Raw genomic sequence first — 16,375 nt, forward strand, 5'->3', positions numbered from 1 at the left:
ATTTCAGCCTTGGATGACTGTCTGGGTGGAGTTTGCTCATTCTCCCATGTCTGCGTGGGTTTCCTCTGGGTGCTCCGGTCTCCTCCCACAGTCCAAAGATGTGTAGGTTAGGTAGATTAGCCATGGTAAATGCGTGGCGTTACGAGGATAGTACGGAGGAGAGGGGCTGGGTCAGATGCTCTTTTGGAGAGTCGATGCAGTCTTGATGAGCTGAATGGCCTCTTTTGCATTGTAGGGATTCTATGGCTTCTATGGTTTTCCCTCTAATTCTTCTGCCAATGACTTTAAGTCTATGCCCCCTGGTTTTGAACCCTCTGCTAATGGAAATACTAATTCTCTTCCCATACCTAGTGGTGCATGGGGCAGACTTTTGACCATTTCCATAGCAAGTTATTCCTGGGACAGGTTGCTATTGCCAAGGCCATATAGCTTAAGGGACACCACTCCAAGCGTGGCGGACCAGGAATCCCTCCCACTCTTACCACCAGCCATTGCGTATTGGAAGCTTTTTTGCAGGTTGATACTCAACCTGCCCGACTGCATTATGAATGCATCTCCCTCGGCCATCAAGTTCTGGGGTGGGATTCGAAGTAAGGGTTTTAACAACACCAGGTTAAAGTCCAACAGGTTTATTTGGAAGCAAATGCCATTAGCTTTCGGAGCGCTGCTCCTTCGTCAGATGGAGTGGATATCTGCTCTCAAACAGGGCATACAGCGACACAAAATCAAGCTACAGAATACTGATTAGAATGCAAATCTCTACAGCCAACCAACACTCCACAGTGAATCTCTACAGCCAACACTAGATACATTGATGACATTTTCTTCCTTTGGACTCATGGTGAACAATCACTGAAACAACTATATGGTGACATCAACAAGTTCCATCCCACCATCAGACTCACCATGGACTACTTTCCGGAATCGGTTGCATTCTTGGACACATGCATCTCCATTAAGGACGGTCACCTCAGCACCTCACTGTACCGCAAGCCCACGGATAACCTCACGATGCTCCACTTCTCCAGCTTCCACCCTAAACACATTAAAGAAGCCATCCCCTACGGACAAGCCCTCCGTATACACAGGATCTGCTCGGATGAGGAGGATCGCAACAGGCACCTCCAGATGCTGAAAAATGCCCTCATAAGAACAGGATATGGCGCTCGACTCATCGATCGACAGTTCTGACGCGCCACAGCGAAAAACCGCACCGACCTCCTCAGAAGACAAACACGGGACACAGTGGACAGAGTACCCTTCGTCGTCCAGTACTTCCCCGGAGTGGAGAAGCTACGGCATCTCCTCCGGAGCCTTCAACATGTCATTGATGAAGACGAACATCTCGCCAGGGCCATCCCCACACCCCCACTTCTTGCCTTCAAACAACTGCGCAACCTCAAACAGACCATTGTCCGCAGCAAACTACCCAGCCTTCAGGAGAACAGTGACCACGGCACCACACAACCCTGCCACAGCAACCTCTGCAAGACGTGCCAGATCATCAACACGGATGCCATCATCTCACGTGAGAACACCATCTACCAGGTACACGGTACCTACTCTTGCAACTTGGCCAACGTTGTCTACCTGATACGCTGCAGGAAAGGATGTCCCGAGGCATGGTACATTGGGGAAACCATGCAGACGCTACGACAACGGATGAATGAACACCGCTCGACAATCACCAGGCAAGACTGTTCTCTTCCTGTTGGGGAGCACTTCAGCGGTCACGGGCATTCAGCCTCTGATCTTCGGGTAAGCGTTCTCCAAGGCGGCCTTCACGACACATGACAGCGCAGAGTCGCTGAGCAGACACTGATAACCAAGTTCCGCACATATGAGGATGGCCTAAACCGGGATCTTGGGTTTATGTCACACTATCAGTAATCCCCACAGCTTGCGTCCAGGACTTGCAGAATCTCACTGGCTGTCCTGTCTGGAGACAACACACATCTCTTTAACCTGTGCTTAATGCTCCCTCCACTCACATTGTCTCTATCTTTAAGACCTGGTTGGCAGTAGAGATTCGCATTCTAATCAGTATTCTGTAACTTGATTTTGTGTCTCTGTATGCCCTGTTTGAGAGCAGATATCCACTCCATCTGACGAAGGAGCAGCGCTCCGAAAGCAAATGGCATTTGCTTCCAAATAAACCTGTTGGACTTTAACCTGTTGTTGTTAAAACTCTTACTGTGTTTACCCCAGTCCGACGCCGGCATCTCCACATCGTGGGATTTGAACCCAGGGCTTCTGGCTCAGAGGCAGGGGCGCTACACACTGTATGTCACCAAGACTTACAAATCCACTATCTAGACTCTCATAATTTAATACATCTGAATTGAATCTCCCCCTAGCCTCCTCTGTTTCAAAGAAAACAACACCAGCCTATCCAACCTTTTTCATAGCTAAACTTATAGATTTCTGGAGACATCATTAGAAACGTCCTCTGAACCTCTCCAATACAAACACAGCCGTTCTGTAACACGGTGACCAGAACTGTACGTAGTACTCTAGCTAAGATCTAATCCAGTGATGGGCAACCTGCAGCCTGCGGTGGAGTGGGGAAGGGGAGGGACACATGCCATGTGCGGCCCACGAGATGTTTTGGTGACCACTGCCAACGCATACGGGTTGCCACATTCTGGGTTCTGTCCGTGTAGTTTTTTTCCTACCGGTATGACTGAAGTGATTCGCACATTAAGCAAGGGTAAGTGAAGTGAGGTGCGTGCTGATTGCTCACAACATCGACTGTGAGAGCCGTGTGCTCCCTCTGCATCCAATCAAATTGTAAGCATTCCTTTTGCTTTTACCATTTGAAATTAATGATAGTTCTATTCATATATAAATGATGAAGCATTTTCTATAACTCGTGAAATATTCAGTGTGTATTAAATGTATTTGTAGGGCAGCACTGTGGTACAGTGGTTAGCACTGCTGCCTCACAGTGCCAGGGACCCAGGTTCGATTCCCGGCTTGGATCACTGTCTGTATGAAGTTTGCACGTTCTCCCCGTGTCTGTATGGGTTTCCTCCGGGTGCTCCGGTTTCCTCCCACACTCCAAAGACATGCTGGTTAGGTACATTGGCCATGCTAAATTCTCTCTCAGTGTAGAGATTACCAAATCCATTAAACTGGAATTTCACACAGATACAGAATATATTAATCTAAATATGAGAGAAGGTTTTGGGCTAAGAGTCAATCAATGTTGTGACTTCTGCCAATATGTGTCACGGTGGTGCAATGGTTAGCACTGCTGCCTCACAGTGCCAGGGACCCGGGTTCAATTCCCAGCTTGGGTCACTGTCTGTGCGGAGTCTGCACATTCTCCCCGTGTCTGTGTGGGTTTCCTCCAGGTGCTCCGGTTTCCTCCCACAGTCCGAAAAATGTGCTGGTTAGGTGAATTGGCCATGCTAAATTCTCCCCCAGTGTACCCGAACAGGCGCCGGAGTGAGGCGACTTGGGGATTTTCACAGTAAGTTCATTGCAGTGTTAATGTAAGCCTACTTATGACAAATAAATTAACTTTAACTTTATTTCATCTTATTCATGGGGTCATGGTTAGTGCATACATTCTATTTCAATCTTGCGACCCACTGAGATGAAGGAGGACCATTCGTGCAGCCCACTCACTGGCCTCGGTTTGCCATCTCTCAGTGTTGCATCTTATCCGCAGCTTCAGTCCGCGACACTCTTACCTCGGAGCTGCAGGTTTATCGGTTCAAGTTCCACTCCAGGAACTGAAAACAAAAATCCAAGCTGATACTAGTGCAGTACTGTGGGAGTACCACATGGCACTGTGGGAGGTTTCACCTGTCAGATAAGGCATTAAATTGAGGACCCTAACTGCCCTTTCAGGAGGACAAGAAAGATCCCCACTTGGCACTATACGGAAGGAGGACAGGGGAGTTATCTCTGTTGTCCTGGCCCATATTTATCCCTCAATCAATACAACAACAAAAAAACAGATTATCCGCTCATTATCACATAGCTAATTGTGGGAGCTTGCTGCTTGCAGATTGGCTGCTGTGTTTCCTAAATGACAATTTTGTCTACACTTCAAAAGTACTTCATTGGCTGGAAAGCATGTTGAGACATCCGGGGGTCATGAAAGGTGCTATATAAATGCAAGTCTCTCTTTCCAGCCAAATCTCCCTGCTCTTTTATTCTACACCTTGGCTAATAAAGGAAAGCATCCCATTCAACCACTTTATCGACTTGTCCGGCTGCCTTCTGGAATCTGTGGACATGCACCCCAGCGTCCCTCCCCACATTTTTCTGGATTGAGTTCCAATTGCCATTTTCTGTCCATCTGAACCAGCAGTAGAATTGATACATTGGGGCAATAATGCCATTTAGCCTTGGTGATATATTAGACTAATAATAACCTGTGATATATTAGGCTAACAATAACCTGTGACATATTAAGCTAATAATTGCCTTTATCCTTGTAGTATTCTGGAGCAAAAATAGGCTTCAGTTCTGTTTTATACAAGATTAATGATAAGATTTAGCACAGTGGTTTACCTGGGTAATAACAGCCTTTAGTACTGCGTTATAATGTAGTCCAAATTAAGATCATGTTAACATTAAAACAAAAATAAAACACTGAAGATGCTGCAAATCTGAAATAAAAACAGGAAATGCTGGAAACACTCAGCTGGTCAGGCAGGACCTGTGGAGAGAGAAACAGTTAATATTTCTGGTTAATGAGCTTCCAGACAGCTGAAAGAGATTAGAGATCTCACAGATTTTAATAGCCAAGGGAAAGAGGGTGGATGGTGCAGGCCTGAACAAATGGAAAGGGTGAAGAGCAAGGATGACTAAATTATGTAAGGGATTATGGTGTAGAGCTCAAATTTGGTGATAATGGGACATGTACGGAAACATATGTCGGAATTTTACTGCCACGACCGTCCCAGAATCGGGGCAGGCATGGCTCGCAGAACGGAATTCCCCGTTGGCTTTGGGCGGGATTTTACGAGTCTCGCCCAAGCGAGGACATAAAATACTGGCCATAGTGTGGCTCCAGAGGAACTTTAAGTGGTTACAGCAGAACCATTCTGAGAAAAGCCATTCCGAGAGCGCTCTCCATTGCCCAATTACTAACCAGTGACACCTGCTGGATAGTACATGCATGTGCAGGCCAGGTAAAGGCAGGTTTGAACTGTGTTATCCTCAGCTGCATTCACTGTTTATATTCACATTGTGAAGCATGGCTCTTGGTACGGTAGGATCGGAGCTTCTGGGACGGAACCTTTCAGGGGCAGAGAGAAGAAGTGGCCAAAATAACAAAATACTATTTTTCTTTCATTCGTTCTCGAAACATGCACACCCATAGCACAGCTAGAATTTATCACTCATTCCTGGTTGCCCTTGAGAAGGTGGAGTTGGATCTTCATGTTTTGCTGCAGTCCATGTGATGAGTACTGTTAGGTATCTATAACAATTCCAGGAGTCAACTGTAAAGAAACTGTGTTTTATTGCACAAAATAAAGTCAAACCACAAGCCTGTGGTGAACGCAAAAACGTTCCAACTGGGACAGTACAATAATGGATCCACTCAGGGGCCTGCTTTATAAAGGGCTCGGTATACGAGCTCCACCTGGCAAAGTAATTAACGATCACCAGGGAGCTCATATTCTACGAGTCCTACAGAGAGGTCAATCGGTCATTCCCCATGCAAGTCCTGGACGTTATCTCAGTATTAAACTCTGATTAGAATATAGAATCATAGAATCGTAGACACCCTATAATGCAGAAGAAGGCTATTCGGCCCATTGAGTCTGAACCGACCACAATCTCACCCAGGCCCTATCCCCGTCACCCCACATATTTAGCTCACTAATCCCTCTAACCTACGCATCCTGGGCACTAAGAATCATAGAAACCCTACAGTGCAGAAGGAGGCCATTCGGCCCATCGAGTCTGCACCGACCACAATCCCACCCCACATATTTACCCGCTAATCCCTCTAACCTACACATCCCAGGACTCTAAGGGGCAATTTTTAACCTGGCCAAACAACCTAACCCACACATCTTTGGACTGTGGGAGGAAACCGGAGCACCCGGAGGAAACCCACGCAGACATGAGGAGAATGTGCAAACTCCACACAGACAGTGACCCGAGCCGGGAATCGAACCCGGGATCCTGGAGCTGTGAAGCAGCAGTGCTAACCACTGTGCTACCGTGCCGCCCACTAAGGGGCAATTTAGTATGATCACTAAGGGGCAATTTAGTATGGTCAATCAACCTAACCCGCACATCTTTGGACTTGGACAACTTTGGACATCTTTGAAATATCTTCCATTAACATTGATACAGTCTGATTGGAGAATTCATTCTTCAGTTTTATTGTGGTTGATACAAAATGCAAATAATATATTTCATTTCAAGAGATAAACATTGGCCGGGACACTGGAGAGAATTCTATTGCTCTCTGCATACTGGGCCATGGGATCTTTTACTCCCATTGAGTGGCCCTTGGTTCAACATTACAGCTGAAATACGGCACCTGTAACAATGCAGCGTTCCCTCAGTACTGTTCGGGGAGTGTCAGATTATGCTCAATTTCTTGTATAGCGTTGAGGTGTTGGAATTCCACCTGACTTCATTCTCTCCCTTTCCCAGGGGAATTGTGATCATTCATAGTTCCCAAACCGGGAGGCAGTGCCAAAGTGGAATTATCGCTGGACTAGTAATCCAGAGACCTAGGGCAAAGCTCTGGGGACCCGGGTTTGAATCACACCACGACAGATGGTGAAATTTGAATTCAGTAAAAATCTGGAATTAGAAGTCTAATGATGACCATGAAACCATTGACGATTGTTGTAAAAACCCATCTGGTTCACTAATGTCTTTTAAGGAAGGAAATCTGCCATCCTTACTTGGTCTGGCCTACATGTGTCTTCAGATCCACAGCAATGTGACTGACTCTCAGCTACCCTCTGAAATGAAGGGCAGTTAGGGATTGGCAATAAGTGCTGGCCCAGCCATGTCCCCTAATAGAGACCGGAACCTGGTTGAGTACAGTCCCTACTGTGTGCAGCACATCACTATGGAAAATGGTGTTACCATTTCTACCCACTGGAAAGCCAACCTGTATGAGGAGAGAAGTAGAAAGGAAACACATGGCGGCAGGAAGGTCAAAGAGGCGACAAACACAGCCTGGAACAGCCTACATGCTTCATGCGCTGGAGGGTGAGCACCATTTGTCTATTTGATTAGTGCAGCACATCACAAAATCACAGAATTGTTGGGGGCGCAGTAGGAGGCCATTTGGCCATGTCAGTACCAGCTCGCCAAATGAGCAACTCACCTATTACCATTCCCTCGCCTGCTACCCGTAACCCTGCACGTTCTTCCTTTCCAGGTCACAGTCTAATTCCCTTCTGAATGCTTCAGTTGAACATCATCCAGAATGTTTCAATACCAGCTAGCGCTTATAACTGACACACATACTGTTTAAGAGTCACTGCCTAAAGAAGGATTATCATGGTTTCAGGCGTCACAGTTGACATGCAACATTTGGGCATGTCATTAGATGTAAGCTTTATTTATTCATGGAGTTTTATGTTGGCGTTAGAGAGCTGGTAAACCAATCTACATGTAAGGCATCCAAAACCTGTTTCGGCAGCCTCCACAGATGCCTGAAATGGGGTCAGACCTTTATCAGGCATCTTTAGGGCACAGGGCACTCACTGCCTTCTGAAATTGGTATTTCCTGCATTTGTATCTCAACCAGAAAACTTCTTCTTCCACAGAATTTGTCAGCAAGTCCAAAGATGTGCATGTTTGGTGGATTGGCCATGCTAAATTGCCCTTTAGTGTTCAAAGATGTGAAGGTTAGGTGGATTGGCCATGCTAAATTGCCCTTTAGTGTTCCAAGATGTGTGGTTCAATGGATTAAGCCAGGGGAAATCTGTGGGGATATGGGGATAGGATGGGGGAAAGGGTCTGGGTGGGTTACTCTTGTCAGAAAGTCAAAGAACAAAGAGAGTTACAGCACAGGAACAGGCCCTTTGGCCCTCCAAGCCTGCACCAACCATACTGCCCGACTGAACTAAAACTCCCTACCATTCCGGGAACCATATCCCTCTATTCCCATCCTATTCATGTATCGGTGCAGACTCGATGGGCCGAATGGCCTCTTCTGCACTGTAGGGATTCTATGATTTCTATTCTATGATTCTAAGTAATTGCGGAGTTCAGAGTTTTATTGTTTTAATTATGATTCTTTCTCGCGGGATCTGGAGCTGGCCCTTGAGCTTGTTCCACCATTCAATAAGATCATAAGAAATTCTAAAGATTTCTCCTCACCTTGGTCCTAAACGGTGACCCCTTTTCCTGACACGATGACCCTCATTCTGGACTATGTAACTTCTCAACATCTATCCTGTCAAACCCCCCAACTATTGTATCGCTGCACTCTTCTCAAAGACTGACAATTAGGGGCTTGCTTTCAGTTACTTATAGTCATTTGAGAGTACAGAACTTGCTGGAAAAAGGCATTTTGTCAAAGCTTTTTGAGTTGCACTCATCAGGAATATTGCCACAGGAATACCAATGTCACTGGAAACAACAACTTTATACTGTATGAGAAGAGAGTGCTGATTGGTTGACAAATGAACTCTGATGGAGGCTTTTCTGAGAATGCACTGGTTAACAGTGACTGACAGTTAACTGCCAAGCATTGTTTGAAAATTTAAACAATTTATTCATTTATTTATTAGTGTCACAAATAGACTTGCATTAACACTGCAATTAAGTTACTGTGAAAATCCCCGAGTCACCACATTCCGGCGCCTGTTCAGGTACACTGACGGAGAATTTAGCATGGTCAATGCACTTAATCAGCACGTCTTTTGGACTGTGGGAGGAAACAGGAGAGCCTGGAGGAAACCCATGCAGACACAGGGAGAACGTGCAGATTCTGCACAGACAGTGACCTAAGCTGGGAATCAATCCCGGGTCCCTGGCGCTGTGAGGCAGCAGTGCTAACCACTGTGCCACCCACAGTGGCACAGTGTTAGCACTGTTAACAATACCAATTAAATATATTGGTATTCTTGCAATTGTCCTGATGAGTGCCAGATGAAAAGCTTCAACAAAATGTCTTTTCTCAACAATAGTAAAGTTAATTATAATGTTCAGTGCTAAAAGGATCACATCAGGATCTCCATTCTGTGCTGTAAGTGGATTGAATTGCTGGGTTTCCATGGAGACATTGGAAGCGAACTTTGAAAAGCCCTGTGAGGATGTCAAGGGTGTCTGCAGTCACTAAGGATCACCACTGAGTGGCAGTATTCTCCAAGGAGTGTGCAGACATTTACAGTTTTAACCAAAGCTGCAGAAAGACATCAAATAAACTGCAAATGCTCAAAACCTAATATCAATAGAGAAAAAGCTGGAAGCGAACAATAGGTTGGTATTAGAAAGGTGTTTGCAAAAAAATCGTTTTGTGGTACAAAGTTTGGTAGAGCTGCCAATGGAAGTGTTAATCCGTGTTTTCTCTGAGAAAATGTTTCAAAATTCTTCACTTTCTGATTTCAGGAAAGGCTAATTTCATGATGGGAATCCATAAAGTTTATTATTTATTAGTGTCACAAGTAGGCTTACATTAACACTGCAATAAAGTTACTGTGAAAATCCCCTAGCCACCACACTCCGAAGCTTGTTCGGATACACTGAGGGAGAATTTAGCATGGCCAATGCATCTAAATAGCAGGTCTTACGGATTGTGGGAGGAAACCCGCACAGACACGGGGAGAACATGCAAACTCTGCACAGACAGTGACCCAAGCCGGGAATCAAACTCAGGTCCGTGGTGCTGTGAGGCAGCAGTGCTATCCATTGTGCCGCTGGTTTTGTTGGGGGTAAATGTTTGATTTGATTTGATTTGATTTACTATTGTCACATGTATTTACATATAGTGAAAAGTATTGTTTCTTGCGCCTATACAGACAAAACATACCATTCATAGAGAAGGAAATGAGAGAGTGCAGAATGTAGTGTGACAGTCATAATTAGGGTGTAGAGAAAGATCAACTTAATGCAAGGTAAGTCTATTCAAAAGTCTGACAGCAGCAGGAAAGAAGCTGATCTTGCGTCGGTTGGTATGTGACCTCAGACTTTTGTATCTTTTTCCCGAAGGAAGAAAGTGGAAGAGAGAATGTCCGGGGTGCGTGGGGTCCTTAATTATGCTGGCTGCTTCGCCAAGGCAGTGGGAAGTGTAGACAGAGTCAATGGCTGGTTTGCATGATGGATTGGGCTACATTCATGACCTTTTGTAGTTCCTTGTGGTCTTGGGCAGAGCAGGAGTCATACCAAGCTGTGGTACAACCAGAAAGAATGCCTTCTATGGTGCATCTGTAAAGGTTGGTGAGAGTCGTAGCTGACATGCCAAATTTCCTTAGTCTTATGAGAAAGTAAAGGCGTTGATGGGCTTTCTTAACTATAGTGTCGGTATGGGGGGACCAGGAAAGATTGTTGGTGATCTGAACACCTAAAAACTTGAAGCTCTCGACCCTTTCTACTTTGTCCCCATTGATGTAGACAGGGGCATGTTCTCCTTTACGCTTCCTGAAGTCAATAACAATCTCCTTCGTTTTGTTGACATTGAGGGAGAGATTATTGTTGCCGCACCAGATCACCAGATTCTCTATCTCATTCCTGTACTCTGTCTCATCATTGTTTGAGATCTGACCCACTACAGTGGTATCGTCAGCAAACTTAAAAATCAAATTGGAGGGGAATTTGGCCGCACAGTCATAGATGTACAAGGAGCACTGTAGGGGATTGAGAACACAGCCTTGTGGGGCACCAGTATTGAGGATTATCATGGAGGAGGTATTGTTGCCTATCCTTACTGATTGTGGTCTGTGAGTTAGGAAGTTCAGGATCCAGTCACAGAGGGAGGTGCCAAGGCCCAGGCCATGGAGTTTGGAGATGTGTTTCGTGGGAATAATAGTGTTGAAGGCTGAGCTATATTTGACAAATAGGAGTCTGACATAGGTGTCCCTGTTATTTAGGTGTTCCAGGGTTGAGTGCAGGGCCAGGGAGATGGCGTCTGCTGTGGACCCATTGCGGCAGTAGTCAAACTGTAGTGGATCCTGGTAGTCCAGGAGGCTGGAATTGGTTCGTTTGAGTATTTTAAGTAACTCTTATAGATCATAGAAACCTACAGTGCAGAAGGAGGCCTATCGGCCCATCGAGTCTGCATCAACCACAAATCCACCCCATAACCCCATGCATTTATCCTAGCAAGTGACACTAAGGGGCAATTTAGCATGGCTAATCCACCTAACCCGCACATCTTTGAACTGTGGGAGGAAACCGGAGCACCCGGAGGAAACCCACGCAGACACAGGGAGAACGTGCAAAACTCCGCACAGTGACCCAAGCCCAGAATCAAACCCGGGTCCCTGGCATTGTGAGGCAGCAATGCTAACCACTGTGCCATCGTCTCAACCTCAGGTTTCCATTGATTTTACAATTGTGGAGATGTGATTCAGAAAGACTCCTTGCTCACATTCTCCAATTGTTCCCCTCGCAAGCTAACACCCATTAATACCCGGCTAACACCCCGGGATGCACGGTGGCACAGTGGTTAGCACTGCTGTCTCACAGTGCCAGAGACCTGGGTTTGATTCCCAGCTTGGGTCGCTGTCTGTGTGGAGTCTGCACGTTCTCCCCGTGTCTGCGTGGGTTTCCTCCGGATGCTCCGGTTTCCTCCTACAGTCCGAAAGACATGCTGGTTAGGTGCATTGGCCATGCTAAATTCTCCCTCAGTGTACCCGAACAGGAGCCAGAGTATGGCGACTAGGGGATTTTCACAGTAACTTCATTGCAGTGTTAATGCAAGCCTACTTGTGACACTAACAAAATAAACTTTAAACAATTAAAGGCACGGTTTTACCTGATCTGCTTCATGCTAGGGGATGGGTGTGATGGCGACACTCACAGCGTTGACAGCGTTCCTCCACACACCCACGCGTTGAGGACTAACCACACTAAACTAATGTTCCCATAGCAACCTGTCAATTAGCAGCTAGTGCTGCACCCACCACTGCCAAGACAACAAGCCCGGCAGCAATGGGGAACAGGATGGTGGTGGAGGAGCTTAAATGGAGATCAATGAATGGAGAGGGAGGTGGTGGTGTCATGGTTTTGTCGCTGTATCAGTAATCCAGAGACCCAGGATAAAGCTCTGGGGGCGCAGGTTCGAATCCCACCACGGCAGATAGTGAAATTTGAGTTCAATAAAAATCTGGAATTAAAAGTCCTCAAAACCGTTGTCATAGGGGCGGCACGGTGGTTAGCACTGCTGCCTCACAGCGCCAGGGACCTGGGTTCGATTCCGGCCTCAGGTGACCGTCTGTATGGAGTTTGCACATTCTCCCCGTGTCTGTGTGGGTTTCCTCCGGGTGCTCCGGTTTCCTCACTCAGTCCAAAGATGAGCGGGTTAGGTTAATTGGACATGTTAAATTGCCCCTTAGTGTCAGGGGGATTAACAGTGTAAATATGTGGGGATAAGAGGATAGGGCCTTGATGGGCCGAATGGCCTCCTTCTGTAGGGATTCTGTTCTATGATTGTAATAAAACCCAATTTGATTCACTAATTTTCTTTTAGGGAAGGAAATCTGCCATACTTACCTGGTCTGGCCTACATGTGACTCCAGAGCCACAACAATGTGGTTGACACTCAGTTCAAAGGGCAATTAAGGATGGCCCAGCCAGCGACGCCCACATCCTGGTTTTTAATTAGTAATGGGTTATGGAGAACAGGCTGGAGAATGGATTTGAGGGCAGGATGAGATCAGTCATGATCGTATTAAATGGCGGAACAGGCTCAAGGGGCTGATTGGCCTACTCCTGCTCCTAGTTCTTATGGTCTAATTGGGTAAGGAACAATCTGTTTTCCAATTGGCTGTGGGAAGGCAGGGGAACAATGGCAGAACGTGAGGGCATCTGATGAAGTGAAAAAAGCCCCAACTGCTGGTGACCCTGCTGATTCAGGGGCAAAGCAGGCTCCTATGACACACATTAGACTCATTTTAACTGTCTGCTGCAGTGTGAGAAAGGCAGACGTAGTCTCAAAAACTAAATGCTATCATTTAGTATTGTAGGCCCTGGAGTTAAGATACAGACCATCCATGACAGGGTAGCATGGTGGCACAGTGGTTAGCACTGCTGCCTCACAGCGATTCCGGCCTTGGGTGACTGACAGCGCAGAGTCTGCACATTCTCCCCGTGTCTGACTGACTTTCCTCTGGGTGCTCCGGTTTCCTCCCACAGTTCAAAAATGTGCAGATTAGGTGGATTGGCCACGCTAAATTGCCCCTTGGTGTCGGACCTATAAGATGTGTAGGTTAGATGGATTGGCTTTGGGAAATGTGTGGCTTTACGGGGATAGGGCTGGGGAGAGGGTTAAGATGCTCTCAGAGAGTCAGTGCAGACTCGATGGGCTGAATGGCCTCTTCTGCACTGTAGGGATTCTAGGAGTTTGCACGTTCTCCCCATGTCTGCGTGGGTTTCCTCCGGGTGCTCCAGTTTCCTCTCACAGCCCAAAGATGTGCGGGTTAGGTGCATTGGCCATGCTAAATTGCGCCTTAGTGTCCCGGGATGCGTAGGTTAGAGGGATTTGCGGGGTAAATATATGGGATTACGGGGATAGGGCCTGGTTTGGATTGTGGTTGGTGCTGAATGGCCTCCTACTGCACTGTAGGGTTTCTATGATTCCTATCAATCCAGATTTTAATGAATGGCTAAAGAGGCTCCAGAGGCTGCATAGCTTGCTCCCTTTCCCTGGGTATTTTAGTATAGACAAGGATTGAATTTAAATTTCTGAGTGTTTGTATGGCCATCTGGCCCCTCGAGCCTGCCCCGCCATTCAATAAGATCATGGCTGAACTTTTTGTGAACTCAGCTCCACTTACCCACCCAGAGTAAGGAAGTATAAAGGTTAAAAATATAAACCCAGAGTGCCAGTAACCCTGATACTCCACATTATGTACATATGCCAGGCTCCCCCATTGGGGAAGCCATTAGTTTAAGTTCATTTATTAGTCTCACAAGTAGACTTACATTAACACTGCAATGAAGTTACTGTGAAAATCCCCATTATTGCCTTAATCTGGGAGCTCGTACTCTAAGAGGTCCACATGGGGGGCCTCATTAAAGTCATTACATCGGGTAATGAAACTGTGGGTTCAAGTCCCATGGTAGTCATGATGTGGAGATGCCGGCGTTGGACTGGGGTAAGTGTTGTGAGACTTCTTCAAGTCCCATCCCAGGACTTGATAGCCAAGGAAGGAGGGTTCATAATGCAACCAAACATTTGAGTATTAACTTGTTAATCCTTCCAAATCACACCAATGGCAGATGGTAAGAGAGGTTCTTGGTAAGGCAGGTGGTAGAAAGAATGTTGGATGCTCGACCAACACAGTCCACAGCACCAAACTGTCATGTAAAAGGGATCTTACCATAGCAGCTCCGTTTACCTGGATGGTACTGTCCATGTGAAAGAGACCAGGGATCAAACAGCACTGAGAGGATAAGCCCATGCCGGTCCATAATCTCATTCTCAAATTCCTTTCTACACAAAGGGCAGGATATTTGGGTCCTGCCCAGGAATATTGGTGGACAGAGCCAAGTCTACTGGAAGCATTTGGGGATTTGGGTTTCCCGACCTGACTGGCAGCATTGGCTATCTTGGCTGAGGTGGGTTTGGATTCACCATTCCTCCCATGAGGAAGGCAGCCAGTTAGGCTCATTCAGAACCTTGGTGAAGGAGTAGCCAGTCGGCTTCCAGTTTCCTGCCATGTGAACTATCAGACATTGGGCACTTGACAAAATGCCAAGAGGTCAGCACTCCTGCCACGCCCACAGGCTCTTCCTGGATAGGGCGTGGTCAAAGAAACAGCACACTGTAGTGGGACTCCAACTCCACTCCCTACCCCTGAGACACACATAGACACACAGGCGCATGCATAGACACACACACACACACACACACATACACACGCACACACATACAGGCACACACATGCACACATGCATGAACACGCACACACACATACACATGCACACACATACAAGCACACACATGCACATACGCATGAACACACACATGCATGCACACATGCACACACACATACACACACACATACGCACATACGTATCAACACGCATGTGCACACGTATCAACAGCCACTCTGGCTGCTTTTTGTGAAGTTTTAAAGCGGTACAGTCTGCGAACACACCTTCCCGTCGCAGCATCCTTCACATACCTACCTTATGCCCCCGTCGGCAGCTCCTCGGAAGCCTCTGATTGGCCCCTCCAGCTTCCAAGAGCCCACACACCACCCCCTCAATTGGAAAGGAAAGCCAGCTCCAATGCCAGTTCAGGAGGGTGTCCAGTCAAAATGGTCAATGACCCCCACCCCCCACCCCATCCTGACCCCTACATGCACAGCCTCGGGTCCTGGAAACAGCCCCGCCTCCTGTTTCTTGCTCGCAAAGTGAAAACTCTGCGCAAAGCGTCAGTGTTCAGCACCAATTGTCTGCTATCAGTTTGGGAAATGTAATCAATTCTAATTCAGGATTTTCAGAATGGCGCATGTTCAAAACACCCAGAGTTTTGTCCAGACATGTTGCAAAAAAATATTGTTAAGTCCTCAGCGGCTCTGATGGGGTTAACGCTCTCTCTCCATTGTCCCAGCCACTTCCACACATGACGTCATTGACGGAGAAGGAGTTGCCCAGCCCTCTGTGTCAGTGTGAGAGACACCATGTCCCAGCATGTTAATTCAGTGTTTCACTTGCCCATTGATGCACTTGCTCCCTCCCTCTATGAGAGAGGGTGTGCTGCTCTGACTCTGCAGAAACAGGGCACATGCAGCCTTGCCTAAAAATCTCTCCTTCCAGCTTCCTCTCCCATGCCCCTGGGAAATGGGGGTGGGGATGGAGGGCAGAATTCATTCTCCCATGGCCCTGCCGACAGGTTCAACAGGGGGGCAAAATTCAGCAGGAGCCCAAAAATTGTTTTTACGCCGGAATGAATTTCCCACGGGATCCTGTGCTGCTGCCCGCCATGACGGACCGGGAAACCCACTGGAATCCGTCCGGTGTGGAACTGATTTCCATCCCCTAATGGGATGTAGATGAAGGCCAGGCTGGCATCCCCCATCCACTCAATTCTCCGCAACGCCAGTGGGAAACACGCTGGCCCGGAACACGTCTGGAACAACATGGCGTGCAGAAGCCGGGACCCACCTGAATCATGCCTGGGGCTGCTTTTGGTGTTCGGGATGGAGGCCACCAGTGAACCTGGACCACCACAGCAGTGGGTAGGGGGAACATTTATTTATTT

General features: G+C 47.1%; 1 protein-coding gene across 8 annotated transcripts in view; it reads right to left on the reverse strand.

Moving 5' to 3' along the window:
• The window catches only part of espn (espin), a 281,984-nt gene that overhangs the window by 199,276 nt on the left and 66,333 nt on the right, over positions 1 to 16,375 (reverse strand). Inside the window, exon 1 of one of the 8 annotated variants that reach the window (XM_078238746.1) lies at positions 4,528 to 4,555. The exons of the other annotated variants lie outside the window; for them this stretch is intronic. The gene's annotated coding sequence lies outside the window, so the exon portion shown is untranslated. Of the gene's footprint in view, positions 1 to 4,527; positions 4,556 to 16,375 lie in introns of those variants that run through there. 8 annotated transcript variants of the gene reach the window in all.

The sequence above is a fragment of the Mustelus asterias genome, chromosome 22 (genome assembly GCF_964213995.1).
Source record: "Mustelus asterias chromosome 22, sMusAst1.hap1.1, whole genome shotgun sequence".
Classification (NCBI taxonomy): domain Eukaryota; kingdom Metazoa; phylum Chordata; class Chondrichthyes; order Carcharhiniformes; family Triakidae; genus Mustelus; species Mustelus asterias.